At 52.1% G+C, this 25,127-nt stretch overlaps 1 protein-coding gene across 5 annotated transcripts in view; it reads left to right on the top strand.

Moving 5' to 3' along the window:
• The first annotated feature begins 8,933 nt into the window (after window positions 1–8,933).
• ATP2B4 (ATPase plasma membrane Ca2+ transporting 4) overlaps window positions 8,934–25,127 on the top strand; it is a 119,910-nt gene continuing 103,716 nt past the window's right edge. For 2 of the 5 annotated variants that reach the window (XM_075910017.1, XM_075910016.1), the window contains exon 1: window positions 8,934–9,527. The gene's annotated coding sequence lies outside the window, so the exon portion shown is untranslated. The remainder of the gene's footprint in view (window positions 9,528–25,127) is intronic. The other 3 variants (XM_075910015.1, XM_075910014.1, XM_075910013.1) reach the window with 3 other exon arrangements.

Raw genomic sequence — 25,127 nt, 5'->3', positions numbered from 1 at the left:
GCTGCCAAAAAGGGACCCTGGGCAGCCGCAAGGCAAGCCCCTCCCCTGGTCCAGCCCCACTGCTCCTTGCAGGCTTGTGTGGGAGATTCATCGGGGGGGAGATGAAGCTGGATCCCTTTGCTGTACCAGCCCCCCGACCAACTGCCTCACAGAGAGCCCTGTTAGCCACGCCCCACGTGGCACTGAATGGAAAACAGATGCCCCCCCCGGCACTCCCACGCCACGCCCCAGCCCCAATTCTGGGGCCAACTCTCTGCTGCCCTCTCACAGATGGAACGGGGGGCTATGGCAAACTCAGAGATCACACGGCATGAGCGTTGCTTCACCCGCTGCGCCCCTGGCACTCGGCGCTGCTGGCGGGGCGGGGGGGTGTTTATTGAGAGGGATCACATGCTAGGGAGAAGGAGTGGCCTTGTGACCTGTTCCGTGAAGCTGGCTGGGGAGCCAGACACAGCTCTCAATGTGTGGCTCTAGCCTGCCATGTGCCCTGGGGGCGGGCGGGAGGGGGAAGATGCGGGAGGGCATTGGCTGCCACGGCCCTTTAGGGATTCAGCCAGATCGACTGCTGCAGAAAGGAGCGGAGCCATCGCATCATTTCTTCCGCAGGCCTTTTTGGGTGACTAGTCACGCCGTGTGTATCTGGCTGCTGTGCAGCCTCTGAGCCTCACTTACACCGAACCCCCTAGATGCTACTCTGGAAATGTAAAAGGATCTAAAGGGGGAGCAAAGGTCCCCTGCAAATCCCCCCTGGGCAGGATACCCTAGGCCATGTCCTAAAGTGGTGAATCAGAGACAGATCTAATGTGTCCTGCACGATGGCTTTTCTCTGCTTCCAAGGGCTCCTAGGAATAGACCCGAAAGGCCAGGGACAGAAAAGGGAGGAGGGTCACCATGTCTAATTTGCCCATTTGCAGAGTCAGAAGCTCGAAAGATCTGAGAGTTGTCTGACTGGCTTCAAAAAACAGTGGAGCCATTCCAGAGGGAGTAGAGTTTGGCCCTGAGTTTGCAAAGAAGAAGAAAAGGATGGAAGTGAGAAAATATATTTTATTGGACAAACTAGGGATGTAAAATCCCAGTTAACCCGTTAGACATTATGTTTAACCAGTTAACTGCTTAACTGGGATCCCATGGGGGGGGGAGGGAGGGCAGCACCAGCTCCGTCGGGCTGGAGCGACCCCTGCCCGCCCCACAGGATGGTGGGCCCGGATAGGCTGGAGCAGCCTCCTCCCCACATCAGGCTGCTTCAGCCTGGCTGGGCCACCGGTTAACCAGTTACCAGTAAACCTCACCTGGTAAGGGTCATGCTTACAGGTTAACTGGTTACATCCAAACTTCTGTTGGTGGAAGGGCCAAGTTTCTCTTCCGAGACCACCAGGTCACGCAGGGAACAGGGAGATGGCCTCCATAAGCACCTAACCATAATGTGTAGGAGAAAACAGGTGTGTGACCAAGGGGGACTTCGGTGTCAGTGACGTACACTGAAAGGCTACACCGCGCACTGTCAACCTGTGGAACTCCTTGCCAGAGGATGCGGTGAAGGCTAGAACTTTAATAGGATTCCAAAAAGAGCTAGATAGATTCATAGAGGTTAGATCCATCAATGGTTATTAGCCAGGATGGGTAGAAATGGTGTCCCTAGCCTCTGTTTCTCTGGAGGTGGGTGACAGGCGAGGATCACATGGGGATTACCTGTTGTGAGCCCTCCCTCTGGAGCACCTGGCACTGGCCACTGTCGGCAGACAGGATACCCAGGTAGATGGACCTTTGGTCTGACCCATTATGGCCGTTCTTATGTTCTTAAGGCTCATCCGTCCAGTACTAAAACATCCTGGGAATTTCTAAACAGAGGTGACACAACTTTCTAACTCGAAAAGCATTGCAGCCAATCCGGGGGGATTCTATACTAGACGTGATCGTAAACGATACAGAGGAACTGCTCACAGAACTAAAAGGTAATGGTAAATTAGATACAGGGGGGCGTGACTTGACCACGTTCCGAATGGGCAAGCAGAAGAGAGTGTCCAGATTCAGACCCGCCATCAAGGGCGCGGGGGGGGGGCGGGGCTAATGGGGCAAAGGCCCTGGGGCCCGGTGATTTAAAAGGGCCCAGGAGTCCCAGACGCCACTACAGTGGAAGCAGCAGAGGCTAAAGCCCTGGACCCTTTAAATTGCCAACAGAGCCCCACATGGCACGCACTGGGTGGCACTGAGGGCTTCCTGAGGAGGCTAGTCCTAGCCCTGCCCCTTCTGCCCAAGGTCACGCCTCTTCCAGGGCATGGAGCTGGCCCTCCCCCCTCCCCCCCGCCCCGTCTTGCCCAGGAGACTGGCGAGTCTGTGGCCCCACTGTCCAGATTTTATAGGGATAGTCACGGTCCTGATATTTGGATCTTTGTCTTTCAGAAGCACCAATTACCCCCATCCCCTGTCCTGATTTTTCACAGTTGCTGTCGGGACACCCTAAAGCAGAAGAAAGGTTCTGGTGAGTAATCAGCCAAACATGAGATCTCAATGTGACCCTGTGGTCAAAAGTGCGTATGTGCTCCCGGGATGTATAGATGGGAATCTCAGCTAGGAGCAGACAGGTTATTTTGCCTCTCTTTGGCACAGTGCTGCTAGAAGGCTGTGTCTCATTGCAGTGACCATAATTCCAGAAGGACGCGGATAAATTGGAGAGGGTTCAAACAAGCCCGGAGAATGATTAAAGGATTAGAAAACATGCTTTAGAGTGAAAGTCTCAAAGAGCGCAATCTATTTAGCTTACCAAAGAGAAGGTCAAGAGGCGACTTGATTAGTCTAAAAGTATCTAAACGGGGAACAAATACTTAACAATGGGGCTTTTCAGCCTAGCACAGAAAAGTGCAACATGAGCCAATGGAAATTGAAGCTAGTCAACTTCACAGTGGAAAGAAGACATACATTTTTAACCGTGAGGGTAACGAACCATTGGAACAATTTTACCCAGAGTCGTGGTGGATTTTCCATTCCTGACCATTTTTACATCGAGACGGGATGTTTTTTAAAATGATCTGCTCGAGGCGTTATGTTGGGGATGTTCTATGTGGTGTTATTGGGAGGTCAGACTAGAGCGGTGGTCCCTTCTGGCTTTGGAATGAAGTGATCTAGTGCGTAACGGTTTGCAGGATCGGGGGCGGGCTAGCTGGTAAGCTGCAGTAAATGGGGGGGGGGTCTCTTGCTGTGTGCACACGCAGCGTTTAGCACACTAGGGCCCTGTTCTTGGCTACAGCTCTACTCTAAGCCAAATAATTAATAATAACAAAATAGAAATACAAAGAGAGATTTGCAAACGTACTTTCAAGCCCGCTGGGGAGCACGTCGTCATCTTTTCTTTTAAAAACATACACCCACGACTGAGAGCTGAAGTGATGTGTGAAGTGCAGTGATTTATCTGTGAAACACCTACAGGGGGAAGGAAGCCATGCAATGGGCTTACGGTTCCTGGAGCAAGGTAAATAGTGAGTCATAATGCATGGGAATAATAATACCAAACCACAGGAACAGAGGGGGAAGAGCCAGGAAGGATGGCCTGGCAGTTAGGGTGCTAGCCAGAAACCTGAATTCACTTCCTTCCTCTGCCACTGACACCTCCATGGCCTTGGGCATGGTACTCAGTCTTTCTATGCCTCAGTTCATAATGCTATGAACTCATAGAGCTGTGAGAATAAACACAGGTAGTGGATGAGACTAAATACTATGGTCATGGAAATAGCTAAGTAAATAGGGGAGCTGACAGCGTCGCTGAGATTCTGGGCAAAGGAGGGGTGGTGCTGCACTCCTGGAAGGGACGGGGCCAGGGAAGCCAGCCCTCAGTGCCACCCAGACTGTCTCCCCGCCCCCCAGCCCTGCGTGGAGAGCATGGCACAGCGCACCAATGGCAATTAAAAAGGCCCGTGCGCTCTGACTGTTGCTGCTGCTGCTGTAGTAACAGGCCCCGGGGTAGTTGCCCCCTTTCCCACTCTCCCACCCCCCGCATCAGTGGGCCTGTAGGTAGATATCTGGTGGCAGGGGATCAGAAAGCCATTCACTATTCAGAGGAAGGGATCAGCCAGTTTAGCACTGATCCTACAACTGACTATAGAGGTGGATGTGTCTGTGCTGGATCTGGGCTGTGAGAGAAGAAGAGTTTCATGACTCCCAATAAGTCAGTGAGAAAGTAGATCCAACGCTAGCTACAAACATTTCTAACTTTGCGCCTTTAATTAGGGAAGCCATGGGTGTGGGGAGATTTTCCATACATAGAAGGACCACATATGAGGTAGGCTTCATGCTCTGCATTGAGCCCTTGATCCTGTAAACACTTCAGCTATGTCTACACTACAGGCTTCTTGTGCAAGAAGCTTTTATCGGAAGAGATCTTCCACAAAAACGTCTTGCGCAAGAGTGTGTCCACACTGCAAAAGCACATTGGAAAAGTGATGCGCTTTTGTGCAAGACAGCGTCCAGACGCCATGGACGCTCTCTCGAAAGAAAGCACGGATAGCTACCCACAGAATGGCCACCAGAGCACCTGTGCTTTTTCCTTTTTCCTGTTTTTGCACAAAAAGGAGGAATACCTACACCGGAAAAACCCCTCTGATCTTTCATTTTATTTGTGCAAAAACATGCTTGAGGTGTGGATGCTCCATGAGTTTTTGCTCTGTTTTTGCGTAAAAACTCTGTAGTGTACGCCTAGCCTTCTGCTTGTGAGTAACCTTGCCCACACATTACAGTAATGCAATGGAGCTACTCAAATCTGTAAAGTTACCCACATGTGTAAGCATTGCAGCATCAAGGACTTGTGTCCTATAAAACAAAGTGTTATTAAAACAAAAACACATAGAGGCTGCACTGCCTGAATTTACGTCAGTTTAGAGGAACAGGCTAAACCAAACCATGTTTAAACCAGACTAAGAGTGTCCACACACAAAAGTTACACCAGTTTAACTAGATAAGGACATAAGAATGGCCATACTGGATCAGAACAATGGTCCATCTAGATCAGTATCCTGTTTTCAGTGGCTAGTGCTTCAGAGGAAATGAACAGCATATGTCAATTATTGAGTGATCCATCCCCTGTCATCCAAACCCAGCATTTGTCTGTTGGAGCTGTGGGAATAGCCAGAGAATGGAGGTTCATCTCTGCTCAGCTGCAGTAACAGACATGGAGGAATCTACCCTCCAGGTGCTTAATCCAAATCCTGTTTGAACCCAGTTTTGCTTTTGGGCCTCTCAAAAATCCCCTGCCAACGAGTTCTACAGGTTTAGCACAGGAATACTTCCTTATGTTTGTCTGAACTGTGCTGCCTCTTAATTTCCCTGGGTGACTAACACCTGGTTCTTGTGTTATATCAGTGTTTTTCAACCAATGGTACTAGTACCCTTAGGGGGTAATTGACAGAAGTCTGGAGGGTACGTCAACACAAGTGAAATTTGGAGAAAACTGAATTTTTGTTTTAAGTTTTACAGCGCATTTTTATTTTTGTACTTTTTACACCTACCAATGTAATTACCCGCCCAGCTACGATTAAGTTGTTTAAACAAATGTGTTGCAATAGTAGAAAAAAAATTATGTATCTGAAAACTGTAGGTACTGGGGGTACTTACAAAAAATTTTTTTTGAAAAAGGAATACTTTATAAAAAAAGGTAGAGAAACACTGTGTTATATGAAGGAGCACTTCCTTATTCACTTTCTCCACACCTTTCCTGATATCACAGACCTCAATTATATCCCCCTTTTAGCTATCCATTTTCTAAGCTGAACGGTTGCTGATGGAGCAAGTGCCCCACGCTGGCAGAGAAAGGGTTAAAAGCAGCCTAAAGTGGCTGTGTGGGGAGTAGCCAATCAGGGCCCAGCAGGCCCATATATAAAGAGCTGCAGGTGGTGCTAGGATCCCAAGGAAGAGGGCTGGGTTCCTAGAGGACTGCAGGAGGGTAGAGCAGCTGTGGGGGGGACTGGGAGTGCTGGCTGGACTTTCAGACTTAAGGCCTAAGAATGGGGATGAAGAAGGTGCTGGGACTGTGGGAAAGTGTCTCAGGACATTGAAGCTGCACTGTTGAGAGGCAAGTGGAGGCTGCTAGCTCCAGGGTTCTTGGTCCAGGACCCCCAGGGGTGGTCTAGTTCTTCTCCCCCCTACCCACCTGGGGAAGTGATAGGAGCACTGAGGTGCTAACCCTCCCTGGAAAGGAGAAGCACAGTGCATAAGAGGGTGCTGTGGGTCTGGGAAGCAGTCAGGATGGTGGGCAAGGCATCCGGAAGAAGAGGGTGCACTGACCTGTGGTGCTAACAGCCAAGACAGTGAGCAAGAAGGTGCCAGTGTAGTGAGTGAGGTCCCCTGCCAGTCTGAGTCTTTTTAATGTCTGTCAACATGGAAGCTGTTCTATGTTCCTAATTTGTTCTCGGTACCCTTTCCAATTCAAAAGTATCTTTCTGATATAGACACCCAGAATTGCATACATACAGTAGTCAGGACCTGGGCATGCTATGGGCTTCACTTAGCGGCATTATTATATTGTCGTCTCACCTGTCCCTTGGTTATTGGCTCCTAATGGTCTTAGTTTTTTGTGGCTGCTGCTGCACATTTAATGGCTGTTTTCTGAGAGCTCTCCAGGAGCTCTAACGTCTCCTGAGTGGTAACTGCTAATTTTGAATTGGCACTTTGTGTAGCTGGAATTTATGTTTCCAAACACACACTACTTTGCATTGATCAGTGTTCAACTGAACCGGTCACCAATGTGTGTGAGAGCCCTTTGAAGTTTTGAATAATCTTATACCATAAGAATGGCCATACTCAGTCAGACCAAAGATCCATCTAGCCCAGTGTCCTGTCTGCTACAGTGGCCAATAACAGGTTCCTGAGGAAATGAACAGAACAGGGAATCATTAAGTGATCCATCCCCTGTTGCCCATTCCCAGCTTCTGACAAACAGAGACTAGGGACATCATTCCTACCCATCCTGGCTAATAGCCATTGATGGACCTAACCTGCATGAATTTATCTAGCTCTCTTTTAACCCTGTTATAATCTTGGATCTCACAACATCATCGGGCAAGGAGTTCCACAGGTTGACTGTACATTGCACAAAGAAGTACTTCCTTTTTTTTAAAGAAAAAAGTCTATCTATTCATTTCATTTGGTGATGCCTATGTCTTGTGATATGGGAAGGAGTAAATAACTCTATTCATTTTTTCCATATCAGGCATGATTTTATAGATCTTGATCATATCCCCCCACTTAGTTGTCTCTCTTCCAAGCTAAAAGTCTCAGTCTTATTAATCATTCCTCATATGCCAGCCATTCCATACCCTTAATCGTTTTTGTTGCCTTTTTCTGAACCTTTTCCAGTGCCAGGGAAATGGTTGTTTCAAAGTTGGCCCCCTTTTTCCAAGTCCTTTATGAATATGAGGAATAGCATTCGTCCAAGTAAAGATTCTTGGGGAACCTGCTATTTACTTTTCTCCGTTGTGGAAAACTGGCTATTTATTCCTACCCCTTGTTTCTTATCTCTTATTCAGTTACTTATCTATGAGAGGAGCTTGCCTCTTATCCAAGACTAAGCAAACTAAGCAGGTGCTAGTGGTGTGGGATCTTGTTAAAGGCTTTCTGAAAGTTAAAGTGCACTATTCCTACTGGATCACCCTTGTGCACATGCTTCCTGGCACCCGCAAAGAATGCTAAGGGCTGGGGGCAGTGTGATCTCCCTTTATGAAAGCCTTGTTGACTCTTCTCCCAACATACTGTGCTCGTCTGTCTGATAATTCTGTTCTGGACTATAGTTTCAACCAGTTTACAGGCTGTCAAGTCTAACATCAGTACTAGGTAATGTCAGTATCTGGAACCCTTTTTAAAAACATGTTACACTAGCTATCCTCCAGTAAGGCATTGTAGCAAATTGCAGTATTTTGTACAGACCAGGCCTAAGATCAACAGAATTGTTTCCGTGAGTTAGCTCTTGGTTTACAAGAAAGCAGGGGAGGATTTGGTGTATACATTTTCAATTGTTGTCTAGTACTGTTAGCATAGCAAACTTTTGGCTTGGGCATGAAAGTGCAAATGAAACTAACAAGAAAAAACTGAAACTAACTAGCTTTCTTTTCACTGGCCAAGCTGATAAGCCCAACTCATCAGTAATGAAAGTGATGCCCCAATCTTGCAATGGTCTCTACACCGGAAGCTGCACTAGTCTCCTTGCAGGATTGGACACCCAGATTCTGAACTTGCTTCACATTTTTCTACTGCAGGCCCACTGCTGATAACCATGTTCCCTGTAAGCTGAGGACTTGAGTGGCTGCCTGGCTGATTAGCAGAGCACCCACTGCCACATGCAGCCAGCAGCACCTTTTTCTATGGGTGGTGTGCATCTGCACGTGTGGGTGCACATACCAAAGTTTATTTTGCCCACGGCTGGAAAATATTAGAGGGAACACTGTGGATAACTCATTCAGCTGGGTGAACTGCTAGTCCTGGTCCTTACCCCATGGATCCTAAGGGGATACTTGCTAATGGGGGGGGGGGGGGGGGGGTAAAAATATTTTAACATTTTGCTGTAAAATGCACTTTTTCCCCCTCCTGTTTCCTCTGAGCTTGTAAAGTTAGGAGGCCTGGCTAGAGAGGGCAGGAAATAAATGTCCAATGTCCCCTCTTTAAAGATTAAGAGCTTTCTGCAACACCCACCCATAATAAACCCCACAACCACCCCCTCAGCACTGTTTGATCTCTCCAGCTGGCTTCAGAGGCAGAAGCAGGTAGGGATCTAGGGAAGAGTGGGGTGGAAACGCGGGGAGAAGGCAGATCTGCCTTTTGCCTCTTCCCCCTTAAAAACCAGCCCAGCAAAGCGCCTAGCAGCAGCGGGGCTGGCCTGCCTGTGCAAGCCACCTTAAGAGACTTCCTCCTCCTCTCTGGGATGGGGCGAGGCTGGCTGGGCTAGGCAGTGGCGTTGCCATGACAAGCATTTTCTTCAGCTAGCGCCGCTCGTGTCGGTCTCGCTCCATTCGCGAAGGGCTGCGATTTGAAAACGGAGCGAAGGAGGGGCGGGGGGAGCCGAGCCCAAGCCGGCCCCTACCCCTCGGTCTGCTGATTAGCTGCCTTGCAGCGGGGATCGGCGTTGCTTTCCCGAAAGACCTTCAGCGCTAAAGGACATTGGGGCGCTCTCCAAACTGCTCCCCTCCAAACTTTGGGAAGAGCAACACCAAGCCAGAGGGGGTGGGCGGAAGAAGGCGAGGGGGGGGGGCGGCGAATCCAGGAGTTTGGGATTTTTTTTAACCCCTTCCCTCCCATGGCAATCCAGGGGAGTTTCCCAGCCCGGGGAAGACTGGATTACTGGAGGCGGAGGGAAAGCAGCGAGAGCAGCCGCAGCCTATGAATTGAGATTTGTGTGTGTGTTTGAGCAGCGCATGGCTGCGGCCCCCCCAGCCTGCGCTTGGCGCCGCTACTTCGCCAGCCCGCCGCTGCCAAACTCGGACCAGCTGGGTGGGTTGTAAAAATCGGGCTGGAGGAATCCGCCGGCGTCGCCTCTCCGAGCCAGGAGCAGGGTGAGTGGTTTTTCCTGCTTGTGCTTGGAGCCTTCCCCTTCGCCCGGGCCTGAGCTTTGCTCTTCCCCGCAGGGTCCGGGAAGGGGGCGCCTTTATTTTGAAGGGGGGGGGGGCCGCTGGCGGGCTCCCCCTGGCTGAGGATCAGGCGCAGACTGGAAAACTGTTGCAAATACATTTTCCGTGTCTGCTTCGCGCTCGCTCCGTGGTGCAAGCGGGGAGAGAGCCAGAGCGGGGAGAGAGCCAGCGATCGCCCGGGGGTGGGCAGGGAGGTGGCGTGTGTGTCTGCTCCCGGATCGCGCCTTGCAACACGAAAAGCCGGGAGGGAGGGGGGAGGGGGGTTTCCTTTCTCCACGGAAATCCAAGCCGGTGACTCGCCCGGCCATGCCTGCAACAGCAGCCCCCGGGCGTCCTGCGGAGTGGGCTAGCTATAATTAGCCGTGGAAAATGCAGGGAGTTCCCTTAAGTGGAGAGGGCTGGGACCCAGGGAGAAATGCCCCCTGCTCTGGGGAGGGGCTTCCAGGAGACCCGGGAGGGGGGGGGGGAAGGAGAGCGGAAGGTTTTGTGTGTGGAATGAGGCTGGGAGGTGGCAGTGGGGTTATTGGCCGGGGGGGCTGTGAACCAGTTTGTCTAATGGAACCACAACGCGCTGCAAGCCCGGGAATCAGGCCCCTCGAGGATCTGGGGGATTTTCCCCTTTATTTGCCCCTCCACCCAGATCAGTCCCCCCCCTTCTCTCCTAGGCTTGCTGTCTTTCCCCAGTTCTCCCTTTGGGCTCCCCCCTTCCCTGGACTCAGCTCTGCCTCTCTGATGCAGCAGGATTTTCTTGTCTTGTTGGCCCTCGGGTTTCCTTCTACTGCATCCCCCTCCCCCCATTTATCTTGGATTAGGACCCTCTCGCTGGAAGTGCAGGGAAGTGAGGGGGGCTTGATTCCGCAGGGAAGAGATCCATCCATGGGGGGAAAGATTTCTCCAAGGAGATCTGGGTGGCAGGCGTGTGGCTAACAATCCTGCCGCTGTGGCAGCGCCTAGCCCGCGAGGACTGACGCTCACCTGCATGTGGGGGCCTGTCTGGCTGGATCCGACTGTAAGTTCCCTGGGGCAGGGGCTGTCTCCGGCTGTGTGTGCGCACCGCGGCGGTGGCTGGTGCGCTCCCAGCCTGGGCAGGGTGGTAATACAAATGCCCTGTGTGTCCAGCAGCCTGGACTGTAACACAGTAACCTGCCTTACGGACTGGGCACACAATAGCGGGTCTGTCTCAGCCCTGCCGGAGAGCCTGGCGTCACTTGAAAAGGGGTGTGTGTGCGCGGGGGTCTCTTCCCTGTGCCTTCTGCTTGTCGCCCCCTCCCCCCTGCCAGTAGGGCTGCCAGGCCCATAGAGGATTGGGACTGGGCACAATGCTAGCTCATTGGCATGCAGAGGGTGGGGTCAGCACATTGTGCTCCCCTAAGTGACCCACTGGTGTCTAGTCTAGAGGGGGATTTGCCTGGGGAGCGGAGGGCGCCGTGGTCTGGCTGGGATGCAGTGCTGGCAACATGTGCTCCCAGCACGCTCCTGGTGCTGGGGAGGGCGTCAGCTGGATCCACCTCTGCAGGGTTCATTCATCAGGGAGGTGCCACCCTCCCTGCTTGCACAGGATTCTCCGTGTAGCTGCCTGGCCGGCTGTGTGCAGCAGGTGGGATGGGGGGGGGGGCTGCTTTCAGGGAACCGACAGGTCTGGAGCGGGGAGCAGGTTGCCTCCCCTCTGACTCTCCAACATGGGTTTGGAGGGTCGTGAAGGTGCAATGATGGTCAGGTGGGGGCGCCGCCGGGAGGAATGGGTGGAGGGCAAGGCTACTCTGCCAGCCCCCCGCAAAGGTGAGGGGGAATTGTGCTGTTGAGAACAGAGCTAGGACGAAGCTCGGTGGGGCCCAAAGACAAGGGACACAGCGGACAGCTTAGACCCCCAAACAGGCCCTGCCTGGTTTCCAACAGGTGCCAGGATCTTGCCAGCTCTGCAGAGGGGAGGGGTGCCTCCTTGACCCCCAGTGGGGAGCATGGACAGGGTTCCATTCTGGGGGGGGGCTGCAGTTGTGACTGAGAGGAGGCATTGGGCTTGTGCTGGCAGCAGAGCTAAACTATCCTGGGCGGGGGGAAGAGGGCAGATTTGGCTGCAGGGGGCACATCTCTATGCCATGCAACAGTGAAGGTCCCACCCTTTCAGCAGCATGCTCCTGGGGCCTGCAGGCTGGCTGGGGTCAGACTGCAGGACTGGAACCTTCTGATCCTTGGTGCAGCGGGGTGGGTGGATAGGGCATCAGGTGGCCTGCAGCACCCAGGCAATCCTTTTTGACTCCCTGCCAGCCTCCTGGCAGGTGGGAAAGAAGAAAAGCTCCAGCCGGGGAGACTCCCATCTGTTACTATGCTTCTCCAGGGGAGAGCTGCAGTCAGACATTTCTCTCCTGCGCCGGGCCTGGGTGGGTCTCCCTGACCTTGTTAGCCTGCTCTTGGGGTCACAGGAAGCATCACCATTTGCATTCTCTCCATGCTTCTCCGGAGAGGTCACCCGTATGTCTTGTCCTCTGCACCGTACCGGGGTGGCTGGCTGCATGTAGCTGCTGGGTAAGGATAGGTGCATTAAACTGGTGTGTGTGTGTGTGTGTGTGTGTGTGTGTGTGTGTGTGTGTGTGTGTGTGTGTGTGTGTGTGTGTGTGTGTGTGTGTGTGTGTGTGTGTGTGTGTGTGTGTGTGTGTGCGCGCGCGCCTTACCCCTCTGAGGGGCTGCACCAGAGCAATCAGGCACCCGCGAGAAGAGGTGCTGATGGTCTTGGCTGAGTTACGACCTGTGTGGAATGGAGCCATCAGCACTGTTGCTGCTCACTGCAGGAGAAGGGGCGAAATCGCAGCAGGGTGAGGCTGAGGGGTGCTGTCTGCTAGGCCTGGGTGGGATTCCTGGACTGGAATAGCTGGGGGGTGGGGGAGAAGAGGGTGCTGCAGGTCCTATTTGAGGAGATCGGTAGGAGGGGCGTCCAGGGTAGGGATGTAAAAATGCATTTAAAAATGTAACCGCTCACAATCACAGCAGTTACATGCACTGCGGGCGCTGCAGTATAAAGCTTAACTAGAAGCGGAGGGATTTGGGTATATTTAGTCTACAGAAGAGTGAGGGGGGATTTGATAGCAGCCTTCAGCACCCTGTAGGAGGGTGCCAAAGAGGATGGAGAGAGGCTGTTCTCAGTGGTGGCAGACAGAGGAACAATGGCCTCAAGTTGCAGTGGGGGAGGTCTAGGTTGGATATTAGGAAAAACTATTTCTCTAGGCGGGTGGGGAAGCACTGGGATGGGTTCCCTAGGGAGGGGGTGGAACCTCCGTCCCTAGAAGTTTTTAAGTCCCAGCTTGACAAAGCCCTGGCTGGGATGATTGAGTTGGGGTTGATCCTGCTTTGGGCAGGGGCTGGACTCTGACACCTGGGGTCTCTGCCAGCCCTGGGATTCTCTGAACCTTTTACATCCCTAGTGCAGGGCGGGAGCCTCAGGGGTGTTGTGGGGCCTCACTGAGGTGTCCGGGTAGGACTGCATGAGCACTCAGGCAGGAGTGTGACAAGTGTACGGGGGCAACCAAGCTGGGACAGAGATGCAGGTAGATGGACAAGCTGGTCCTGGACTGGCAGGATGTTTGAGTGGGGTTGTGATTGGCCAGCAGCATGATATGGGGACCATTTGCTCCGTGCTGGGCCAGGCAGACCATGCCTGGCGCTGGCTCCTCCCTCCCTTCTGTTTACTCCCCTCCATTAGGTCACACACAAAAAAAGCAAATAAAGCAGAAAGCAAAGCTGGACTGCAGCCCACACGGCGGGCAGCAAAATGACTGAGACGAAGCACTTTTCTGGCTCTTGTCTGTCTTCCCTCTCTGCCCCCAGCACCCTGTTTGCTGCGTGGCCCTGTGTGCTTGGTAGATTTGGCGCTTTCTCCTGTCACATCCCGCATCTGGTTTGAGTCTGCATGCTTTGTGGAGCTCTCCTGGTTACACAGCTGGGAGGAATGTGTAGCCGGAGTGAGGCCCCCTGTGCCCAGTTCATAGGCTCACTAACCTGCCCATCCCTTGCTTTTCATCTGGAGGGGCTCCCTACAGATCAAAGAACTGGAGGGAGTGTCTGCACATTGGGGGGGGGGAGGCGTGTTCACATCTGGGTGGCCCCTTCCTTCTAGGCAGAGGCAAATGCAGAACTGAAAGGCCAGGGGAAAGAGTGGGAGCTGGTACAATGGGTTATTGTCCCTGCATCCCTAGGACCCTAGGTTTGAATTAGGGATGTGAATGGCTAACCAGTAAGCATTGCCCTTAACTGGAACCAGTAGACCTCACCTGTTAACTGGTAGGGACTGGAGCAGTAGCTCCCTGCGGCTGCTTCAGCCCCACAGGGCCCGCTGCAGGCAGGGGCTGCTCTGGCCAGCTGGCCGGAGCAGCCCCTGTCCATCGTGGGCTCGGGCCAGGCACTGTGCCACAGATGGGCTGTTCCAGCCCCTCCCTGCCCCTTCCTTTAATCTGGTAACTGGTGAAACATGAGGTCTAACGGGGTAACGAATTAAAAGGGATTTTACGTCCCTCGTTTGAATGGGGCTTGGATCAGAAACAAACAGTGCTGGGTGAAGCTGGTGGGATTTTTGTCTGCAGTGCACCCCTTGCAGTACATGGTCTCTGTCTGAGAGGAGCTGCAGGCCTGGGTGGCTGTGAGGAAGGACTGAGGGTGGTTGGTGGCAGCATGGGGAGAGCCGGGGGCCGGAACAGCCCTGCGGGAGGTCTGGAGATTATGCTCAGGATGCATTGACAGTATATTGAGGGGGGGATCCCAGGGCCGGAATGAGTTGGGATGGAGGCCCCAGGCCCAGCCAGGGATGAGGGCCAGAAGAGCAAGGCAGGAGTGAGTATGTGGCTGCAGAGGTTTGATTTAGAGGCTGCATGGCTCCAGTCGGTGCCCTCAATCCTTCACTTCTCCGAGCACTGAAACGCACCTAAATATTTAATAACAAGAGCGGCTGACGCCCCCGCTTCCTTCACATCCCATTCAGCGGGAGTGGCACAAAGCTCCCTTCCAGTGCCTGGGGGGGCAGCCTGCTGGGATCTCTGCCCTGGTTGCAGGCTCACTCGCCCCCCCCCCCCTTCCCCAGGGAATTGCCAGGGGAGGGAGAAAGGGACGGTTTGGGGAGGAGGGCACGACTGCACCACCACGGGTCTAAGTCTTTAGCTTGGAGGGAGGGTGAGTCTGAGCTTCTCTTGCTTGTTTTTTCGGGGGTATTGTCGGGAACCATTTCTGATCCTGTGGCGTCTGACAGTCCCGGAGCCTTTCCTGGACCCAATTGCAGGACACCTTCACCCTTGCTGGGCATTTGCTCAGAAGTGAGTGGCAGGATGAGCTTCTCCGGTGCCCTGCCAGTGCACACCGGAGCTTTGACCTGGAGGCCTGGCCCCTCTCTGTAGGGCGGGTGAGGAACATCTCCAGGGTCAGCTCAGCCAGGGGTGTGCCGGCTGAGAGCGCAGGGTTGTGATTTCTGGCTAGATGCTGCTGGGAGCACCATCAAGTGTTGGTCCCTGGGAAAGGATTTGGGGAGAGGTGAGGGCCAATGTTCCCTTGGTTTTTTTATACATGTGTGGAATAATTTTTTATGTGCCCCACCAGCTGTTGTGAAAGGGGTGAGCCCCATTCACTTCCTCCTCAGGGAGAGCTGTTCCTTGAGATCCTAACCTGCAGGGCTGCCTGCACAGAAGTGCCTTCCCCTCATTTTCCATTGGCTTGGCCCAGTGTTCCCCATAAACTCAGTGCTTGGGCAGCCACCCACGAGAGATTGAAATGCTTCCCAGCTGATTGGCAGAGCGCCCACAGCATGTGTTTCTACTGGTGGTGCACATCTGCCCCTGCCTTGTGCGTGTAACAAACTTTATTCTGTGCATGGATTGGGAAAAAAAATTAGAGGGTACATTGGCCTAGTCCCAGACATGGGAGCAGCTGCAGGCCTCCTGATGGCTCTGTTCCTACCTCATCCTCCCACCTGCCCCTGCCTGTTTGGGACAGCTTAACTACAGCCCCCACTGGTTAACCATAATCAGCCCACACATTAGGAGTGAGGCTTAGTTAACTGGTTAATCCTGGACATTCCTACTTCGGGTCTGTGACTGCAAATTTCTGAGAGGCCCTAGCACAACACTAGTGCCTGCTGCAAAACTGGGCTTACTGGAATCTCTCCTCCGTGCTCCAGCCAGGGACACTGATGTCCCATTTACTGAGCTGGGTCTTGACAGCCTTGGGGGGCGGGGAGGACTTGTGTTTTCTAATGGGGTCCCTCGCTGAGCTTGCCCTGCGAAGCCAATGACGCTCCCCGTTGCTGCATCTCGTGCAACTTCCTGTGCACCCGTTTATCCTTCCTCCACATTCCCTCTTCCTGCTGCACGCCCATTTCCCATCTCTTGCACATGCAGCCCAGGGCAGCGCCGGTGGGGAGTGCAGCAGGTCTGGACGAACGCGGCTCCTTCTAGCTGGGGAAGGCTGCTTTGCACTCCATGGACCTACCTAGCTCTTGGCGTGCTGGCTGCTGAGGGTGTATTTGGAGAAAGGGAATGGGCTAAATCTCCCTGCACCATGCAGAGGAGAACGAATGCAGAAACCCAGCGTGGCTGACGCTACACCCTGGGTGGCTCTCCCAGCTCCACCTGAACTCGTTACATAAACAAAGCTGTCAAGGTTGTCCTTAAATTTTTGGCATGAGCCACCTGAGGGGAGCAGGGCGGTGAGGGATTGGTACCTGCTTGGGGAGTGATTAAGCTAATTCCAAGTTATAGAACAAATCCACGGGCCAGCCTGCCATTTTAATACACGTGCCTTTCGCTCTGGGCATTCCTGGGCTGAGAGGAAAATTTCCATCCCCAAAGTTATCTTCCCAGCCTGGTATTTATAATACTAGTGTCGCACTGAGGGGAGATGGTACAGTGCTCAGTGCAAGGAGGCCCAACCGCATAGCAAGAGACAGTTCATGCCCAAAGATTCTCCTAACCCTTCCTTTCCCTGACCTGTCTATTTTAGGGATGTTAACTTGTCCACGGTTCACTGATAAGCCAGGTTAACCCGCATGGTTACACCCCTTCTCTCACCCGCTGCTTCTGTATCACAGGCAGTGGGGTGGAGAGAGTAGGTGAAAGTCGGCTCCCTGCACATGCCGGCTCCCGCCTGTCCGCCCTGTGTGTAAACGGGTAACTGTTGAAATGTTCAGCAGTTACATGGTTAAAAAAAAAAAAGCATTTTAACATCCCTCGTCTATCTTACTCTCCCATTACAGATGAATGAAGGCACAGAGACGTGAACAGGATGTTCACTCCACTTTTAGCGTTGCCATTTGCCCGAGGGGTGTTAAAACCTTTTTTTGTAAATGTGTAACCGCTGGAAATTTTTTAGCGGTTACACACTTACACGTGGAGGAGGGAGGAGGCGGCTCCGTGGGGCTGGTGCATGCTGGGAGCTACCTGCCCTCCCCTTCGCTGCTGCCTCTGACAGAAGCGGCAGCGCAGGGGGGTGGGCAGGCGGGAGCCAGTAAGCGAGGGGAACTGGCTTAAAAGCTGCCTCCCCACAAGCACTGGCTCCCGCCTGCTCCCCACCTCCTTGATGCCTCTGATACAGAGCCGGGGGGGGGGGGGGGGTCGAGAAGGGAGGGGAGGTGTGCGTGTAACCATGAACCCAGGCTCATCAGTTAGCCATTTAAACGAATACACTGTCACATCCCTAATTTGCACCAGTGTCACCTACCCTAGCTCGCTTTGACCTAGCTACCCTGGATGGCAGTAATCAGGAAGACGTGGTAACCCCTTTCTTCAATATGGGCTAGTTGCCTCCATAATTGGCTTGTGCAGGATCTTGGCTGGCGTGTACCGCCCACTCCACTGCAGCTCTACTGCTCTTTGGCTACTAGATCAAAGCTAGCTCACATCTCTATGCCTGCTGCCATCACGCTTTCAATTGCAGGATAGGGCTGCCGAATTTGGCCCCCCACACGGGGGCCTGGCAAGGCTAAAACAGTCCTCTGTGGTTGAGGAGCTGCCCCTGAGTATTGGTTAACTGTTACCTGGTAAGGGTGATGCTTACCCACTAACTGGCCACCCTATTGCAGTGTCGATGTGCCCAAAGTTGCTCAGGGAGTCAGGCCGTAGCCGGGAATTGAGCCCAGACTGACTTGAGTCCTGTCCAGCATGTTGGGCGCAAAGCAGGCTTTCACGCCTCTGTTTTATCTCTCTTCTTGCACTTTGCCCTCTGCGTCCCAGCAGGGTTGGCTACTAGTGTTTGTACCAGTGCCTGCAGCGCTGGGAAGCTGCCCTTAATAGACCTAACGGGTGAGCTGTCTCCTTCGAGATGGCGGTGGGGGTGTTGGATCATGACACAGCGTGTGTCATTCTAAAGGGGCCTGAGTAAAGCTGGCCTGAAACCAGAAAATGTCCTGAACTTTCAAAGCTGGTTCTGCTCCCGTGTCCAGATGGTCTTGAAATGTCTCGCTTTAATTCAGTTGTTCGTTGGGAGGCTTTGTCTCAATGCTTGTACTGCAGATTGTGCATGGGAGGAGCCGGGAGGGTGGGGTGAGAAAGGAAGGGTGCAAACCGCAGGTGGGGAGGAACCCGTGGGAAAAGAAAGGGTGCAGATTTCATATGCTGTGATATGGCAGGGAGAAGATTCAAACCCCACGTCCTGGGATCTGTGGGGTGGGAGGAAGGGGTTCGGACGGCACCTGGGGAGGGCAGGAACATTGGGGATGGGAAAGGGGTGCAGAGGCCAAGGATGGGAAGAAGAGAGCAAGTGTGATGGAAGTGTCTTGTAGCAGGAGGGGGAGGGACCGATCCCAGAACCTCCTGAAGATGGCACAAGGTGGTGCCAGAACTTTTAAGTAGCCTGCCTAATGTCTGAAGTTCGCCAGCCCCCCTTGGCAAGTCCCAGGCTGTCTGCAGCAGCCTCTGACATTTACCTAGGTGTGGTGCTTGGATCAGGGTGCAACGTCCCAGTTGCAAGTCCCATCGCAGTGTTTTCCTTCCGTTCCAACTGGCTGCGGCCGCTGCATTCCCTAGCATCCGGTGCCAGAGCTTTCTGGGGCTGAACTCATAAAACATCTGACTTTGAGGGTGTTTTAATTAGTTGCTTTTGGCTGTGTGGAAAAAATCTGTTATCTTGGCGCATTAGAAAGATAAATCTGCCCCTCTGATTATTTTTTTTTCTTTAGTCGAGGCTTTTCCAGTGAGCAAAGGCCCGTCACCCTGGATGATGGCAAATTAAATGGAGTTGGCGGAAACAGTTTGTCTTCTGCAGCACCCTCTCTCTGAGGATGGCAAGGAGTTTGCCAACAGGAATGAGAGTTAAAACCTCCCATCACCCTTGTGTGTAGGGAGTCGGTATTCTGTTTTTTGTAGGTGGGGAAACCGAGGCACAGGGGGGTCAGTGACTTGCCCAAAGGCGCTCAGCAGGTCAGTGACAGAGCTGGGGGGAGAACTTCTCAGGAGATCTTCCCTGCCAATTCTTCAGGCGCTTAAATCTTGCACTAGGGAGCAAGTGGAAGGGAGAGCTGAGTCTTAAGGTTGCTCTATGCTGGCAAGTCACTGCACTGCAACTTTCTTGCTCAGGAGGAGTGACTTCTCCTGGGAGGCTCTTCACCTGTGTCTCAACTTTCTCCACTTCCTGTGGAGATGAGTGGATTATGGGAATGGGTTGGTTAGTATTTGTAAAGGGCTTTGCGGACAGAAACTCGGAAGAGGCTGTATTTATTCCACACCCTAATCAATATCAAAACCAATCCTCTACCTGCTGATCCCTGGCACGAACTCCTGAGCCATCCCTACCCCGAATGATGACACAAGGTTGGGGTGAGGGTGGGAGGTCTACAGAGGTCAGATTAGGGTTTGCAGGCAGTTCTGTTGGCTGCCTTGAGTGCTGGCTCTGGAGGCCTGTCACCAGCTGAACAGATCCTAGGATTGCCTGGGGACACGATTTTGGGGTTTTGCCATTAGACTCCTGTGCTCATAGCAGGCTACAGGGAGGGGGCAGGCTGCTTAGTCCAAGGCAACGTACAGCACTGAGACTTTGGATACCTTGTCTTGCCGATTTGGGCAAGATGCTTCCTCGCTCTGTCGCTTTCCCACAGATCTTCCTGGGTGTGTGCGCTTCGCTGTTCAGGACTGCGTTGTACATGCACCGTGCCACGCCCGGTTCTCTGTCCGGGGGCTATTTAATACAAAGTGCCTTTCTCCAGAAGGAGGGAAAGTCCGGTTTCTCCAAGAACAAATCCCCTCACGGAGAGGGTGGATGTCTTAGCACCTTCGATTCCCCCACCCACTGGAACTGGAATAATCACAAACTTGCCTCCTGAAAGAGGTGTGTTGGAAGCAAGGTTCTTCTACCTCCTAAGCACACTGGCTGGGTTGGTCTTTCTGTACCAAATATCCCAGGCTTGAAGGCAAATTTGCACCTGGCTGGTCCTGTCAACACCCCTCCTCCCCCCAATTCTACCCCCTAAAACTCACTACAGTGATGGTGGCAAGTGGCAGTAAGTTTTGTCTCTTCCCACCCCCCATGTCAGTGCCGCTAGTTGGTGCCCGCTCAGCTGGGAGCCTGAGCAGGAACAGCTGTCAGAAATGGTAAGGAGCTTTCTGAATTCTTAATTCAGAAGATGATTTCATGTTTCTCTGCATCTCTCGCTTGGAGCACATGCTTAGAAGCGTGGAGTGTGGGTTGTGAGTCGTTTTTTTTTTTTTTATGAGACATTGGGCTACGTCGTCCAAGGAGCTATGCTGCTTTACACACTGACTGAAATCACACTGAGGATTTGGCCCCCCTGACAGCGTTCTGGTGGGGAAGGGTAGTGGGGGGGGGGGGGGAGAAATCGCGGTGGCTATGATGAGTTTATCTGTTCTCAGCAATTGTGGACTCCTAGAAATGCAGGGCTGCAAAGGACCTCGGGACCCACTACATCTGGCCCGTTCCTGATGAGGGTCAGTCCGACCTGTTCCTAAACCCCTCAGATGAGGGGGAGCCTGCAATCTTTTGTGGGAGCCCATTCCACAGCTTAACTCGATAGTTAGAAAATGCGTCCATCTGATCTTAATCTCCCTTTCTGCAGATTAAGCTCTTTACTTCCTGTCCTGTCTTCATGGAGAACAATCGATCTCTCCTGAGAATAAATACGCCCAGTTCAAAAACCAACCAAGCCAAAAAACCCCAACCCAAACTTTCCTCTCAGAAAATCAGACCTAAACCCTTCCTCACTCTGGTTCTCCGGATTCTCTCCAGTGGCTCCATGTCTCTCCCCATGCGTGGCACCCGGAACTGGGCCTATCTGGTCAATAGCTCCCAGCTCCATCCGGGACGATGCTTCTCGACGGCTCTTTCAACGCTGTGCTGCGAAAAGCTTCTGGGATTATTTCTGTGGGTGCACCGAGAAATGGCCACCCGAAAGCGCTTTCTGAGAACAGCAAGACCAGACAGGAGGTGCAGATTTAAGGGCGTTCCGGAAGTTTGAGGCAGGGCTGGGAACTGGATCCAGCTTAAACCAGGAGACCGGCCTTCACCCCCCCCCCCCCCCCTTTTGAATGGGATTCCTCTGCCTGCTCTGGGGGGTGGTGCCCTTAATCCCCAGGGCTGCTGTTGGCAAGTGTGGGGCGGGACTAGACTCTGCTGCATGAAGACTGTATCCCTTGGCGCACCCTCTCCCCTCGAGCTGGGAGAAAAGGAAGCAGTGCTACTTAAATCTCCTTCCTTGCCAACTGTCAGAATGGAGACACCTCGCTCTTTCATTCCCTGGTCCAAAAATAAACCCACTGGCCCTCAAAGGAGGAGACTTTGTTTCGAGCACTCAGGCTGCATGAGGGAGCCGGTGTAGAGAACCTAAAAAGCCGGGGGGGGGCTGGAGGCAGGAGGGACCCCACAGTATGTTGGCAACAGGGCCCCCCGTTCCCTTCCCATCCCTCGTGTGTTTGTGTGCTCACAGCTTGCTTAAAGTCACTGCTGGCCCACCTGAGCGATCTCCGCTTTGAGCCCAGCTTGGGGTTAGTGCTCACGTTTTTCCAGTCCTGCCTCAGATTCTGGACACAAGGGGTCTGATTTTGTCGGATCAGGTTTCCCAGAAAATGTGCTAAGGACCCCACAAACTGCTGCCGCTTTTCGGCCCCCTGGATCTAAAGTACAGGCCCCTTCCCAATCATGCCCACCGGTCTCCACTGCACAGACCCCATCATCCCATTAACCCCTCAAAAATGGGATTTCTGTAAACTTTTCTCCCACCTGGTTCTTGCAGCGATGAGAGGGTGGAAGAAGAGACTGAGTCATTGAGTGTTGAACTGTTGTGCCCCTCGTGCGAGGGGTGCACCTCGGTCTGTGCTCTGGTCTCATCCCGCTCCTTGCATTAAAGCAATCCCTGGGGGGTTTAATGCTTATCCATGTGTAAATCTGGGACCTGCTGAGAAGATGCCGTTAAATGTGTGTGGGAGAAAAGTTACTCGCCTCTTGCCTGAGTCTCCACTCGTGTATGCGTGTGTAAATCAGCAGTAACTTCACCGTAGCCAATGGACGAAAACCCTGCTGTTGGCCCTGCTGTGTGCTTTTTCCCCCTCTTTTTTTTCCCGTGCTTTGCGTTTTGTTCCCAATAGGGGAAAAACTAGAATCTCTGGGATCCAGACAGTCTGTTTGCTTATGCTGGGCTCCACCTGCCGCTCACACATTCCATCTTAACTACGCTGTCGAAAGAGCTCCCAAGCCACTGGGGGAATTGCAATTAACTCTCCTGTGGGCCAGCGTTCCCTCTAATTTTTTCCACCCATGTGTGGAATACATTTTATGTGCACCAAGGCATGTGACAATGTGCAACACCCATATATACACTTGCTGTGCACACTCTGCTATTCAGCTGGACAACACCTGATTCTCTCTTGGGTGGCCACCCAAGAGCATAGCTCACAGGGATTCCAGGGTGGGAACTTTCTTGTCTTACACATGAAGCATCTCAGGTGTTGATGGGCTCTCTATAAACTTGGGTCGGGAGCTGCTCAGGCAGAGTGCTGTACATCTGTAGACCCCATGCAAATCACTGGCGCTAGGCAGAGCAGATTGTTCATTAAACTGCCGTTAAAATGTCACTGCGCTGTGCTCTCTCTCCATGATGCCCAATGCAATTTGCTCTGTTTGTAAACTAAGAGGCTTGTTTGGGTTTTTCTCTAATTGCAAGGCCTGCGCGCTCACCCTGGGATCTGAGCATCTCGCTGGGTTCTTCTGTGCCTCGTGTTCATACCCAGTGCGAGTGGAACTCGGTTAATAATTCGGACTCTCCAACGATGCATCTTGTCACTCCCTCGACAGACTGAAGAGTGCAGTCATAAGAAACTAGTCCCTATCCCAAAGAGCTTACAACCAAAGCATGCGCCTGCTGGATGTGGATGGGTGGAGTACAAGCAAACAGTGAGACCGCATTAGCCTGCATGGTCTCAGAGTGCTACTGTTCTCAGGTTGTCAGCAGGCATCTTGGCAAAGGGGGGGCTGTAAGGAGGCATCTGAAGAACAGCGAATCGGCTTTGTGGGTGTTTCTGGAGAGCTCCTCCCAAACACCGGGGCAGCAGGGAAGAGAACTTGAGCCCGAAAGAGCTGGTGATGGTGGCCGGCATTGTGGGCTGCTCAGAAGCAGGAATGGCCATTTTGTCGGTGAGAGAGGTGGGGTGGGACTCGAGAAGACGATGGTTGCTGTTGGATAAGCTAGAGGCAGGTAGCCAGTGATGGGAAGCGGTGGTGTTTGCTTTGCAGAGCTAAGGAGTTAAAAGAATATTTCTGCTACCAAAGTAAACCGTGGGATTTGGGAAATATTGGTTCAATTCCTGCCTCAGTGATTCCTTGCCTTGTTATCTGCATGCAGTTCTGACACCCACCCACCCACTCCGGTTCCTAGGGTTTGGGATGTAACTTTCTGTGGGGTTGCAGGACCTTTTCCCAGTGAAAGAGCCTTATCCTCTCTTTATGAACAATTATCAAGACAGCAGAGTACACATGCTAAGCATACAGGATTATGCTCTCCCCCCCCTCCCCCCCATCCTGATCAGGCAGGTTTGTCGGAGTCTTGTTGCTGCAAGTCATGGTTGTGCAGAATATTTGTGGTAGCTCCAATCTTAGGCTGTCTTGAGCTCTCTTTCCAGGTCTTTCCTCCTTCTGTTTGTTCTCTGCTGGTCTCCTTTAAACACGAGTCCTGCTTAGCTCTACCCTGCCCAGTTATGTTACCAAACTTTTACTAACCAATCCTACTCCACCTGACACCTAACAAAATTAATTGTTAGTCAGAGGCAGACAATCAAAGAACCAGAGAGATGAGACAGACAAACAATAGGGAAGAGGGGACCCTAGTGACAAAACAAAGAACCTCTGGAGAAGTGATTTCTTGCCAGACAGAATGCCATCAGTCTAAGCTTTCTTTGATCTTTTTTAGGATCTGTTTATTTGGTGATAGTTTGTGCCATTAAGATGCCTTCTTAACAGCCTGATATTATGTTGTAATCTAATTTTGATGGAATGTGAGACTGTGACTTCCTGCTTCTTGGCTAATGGCTGCTGCTCTTTCAATCTGGCTGCAGATGTAGGCCTTAATTTTTAGGCCTTACAGTGTGGCTACAGAAAAAGGCCTTCTCCTTACAGTATGACCGGGGGTAAATAATTTCCTCTGTCCATATATAAAATGGTGCTAATAACTATGTATCTCAAGAGCTGCTGTTTGAGCAAATGTTAATATTTTTTCTTTGCTGTTCAGGCCCATGCAAGAACCCAGAGAGACTTTTGAAGGGCTAAGAAAAGTCCGGTGCAGCAAGAACATACCTTTAAAAAACAAAAAACCCAAAAACCGTTTTTCCAAGACCACATTTGAGTGACAGCCAAATGCTACAGACACTTTCCAAAAACTCTGTACAAAATGCAATTTGTAAAAAGTCTCCTAAACAAAAGAGCCAGGGCCAGTTTTTTTTCAGTGACGTGGATTTTGACCTGTTGCTTTTTATTGCTTGTTTGCTCTTGAAACTTTGGACTGGGCAATAACTTGGCTAAAGCACTTTCTGAAGGGAGATTTGGCCACAGACGTGATGTTGGCGGGAGAGGTGAAACGGAGCCTACTCTGTCTCACACCACAGTTAATCTGTAAAGGGCAGCCTAGCCCTCAGTGCCCACTCGCACTCCTGAATTAGAAAGAGCTGGAATAACCATATCTGAAAAGCTGGTAGGATGACTCCTGTCATTGGAGACAATGTTTTGGGTCATGCATTGGAAAATGTAAGTCATGGTACTTTATGCTTTGAAAGAGACCATTGATTTTTTTTTTTTTTTTTTGTTTTTTTGTTAAGATGTCCAACTCCTAGGAGGGTTTTTATTTTCGGAGGCTGTAGGGGTTAGTGCTTTCAGAAAAATCAAATCTCCTTTAAAATGTCTCCACTTGGCTATCCAAAAAATGGAAGGACCCAAAATGGAGAATTCAGGAATCCGTGAATAACCTTTGTGTGTGTGTTTACGTGAGCATGTGAGTTGTTATTTTGGTGGGCACGACATCTGGTGAAGGAGAGGGCCAAATTGAAAGGAGGCATGTCAGTGTTC

The sequence above is a fragment of the Pelodiscus sinensis genome, chromosome 27 (assembly GCF_049634645.1).
Source record: "Pelodiscus sinensis isolate JC-2024 chromosome 27, ASM4963464v1, whole genome shotgun sequence".
In the NCBI taxonomy this organism is placed as follows: Eukaryota; Metazoa; Chordata; order Testudines; family Trionychidae; genus Pelodiscus; species Pelodiscus sinensis.
The sequence above is the reverse complement of the archived record's forward strand: the minus strand, read 5'-3'. Positions and strand labels throughout refer to the sequence as shown.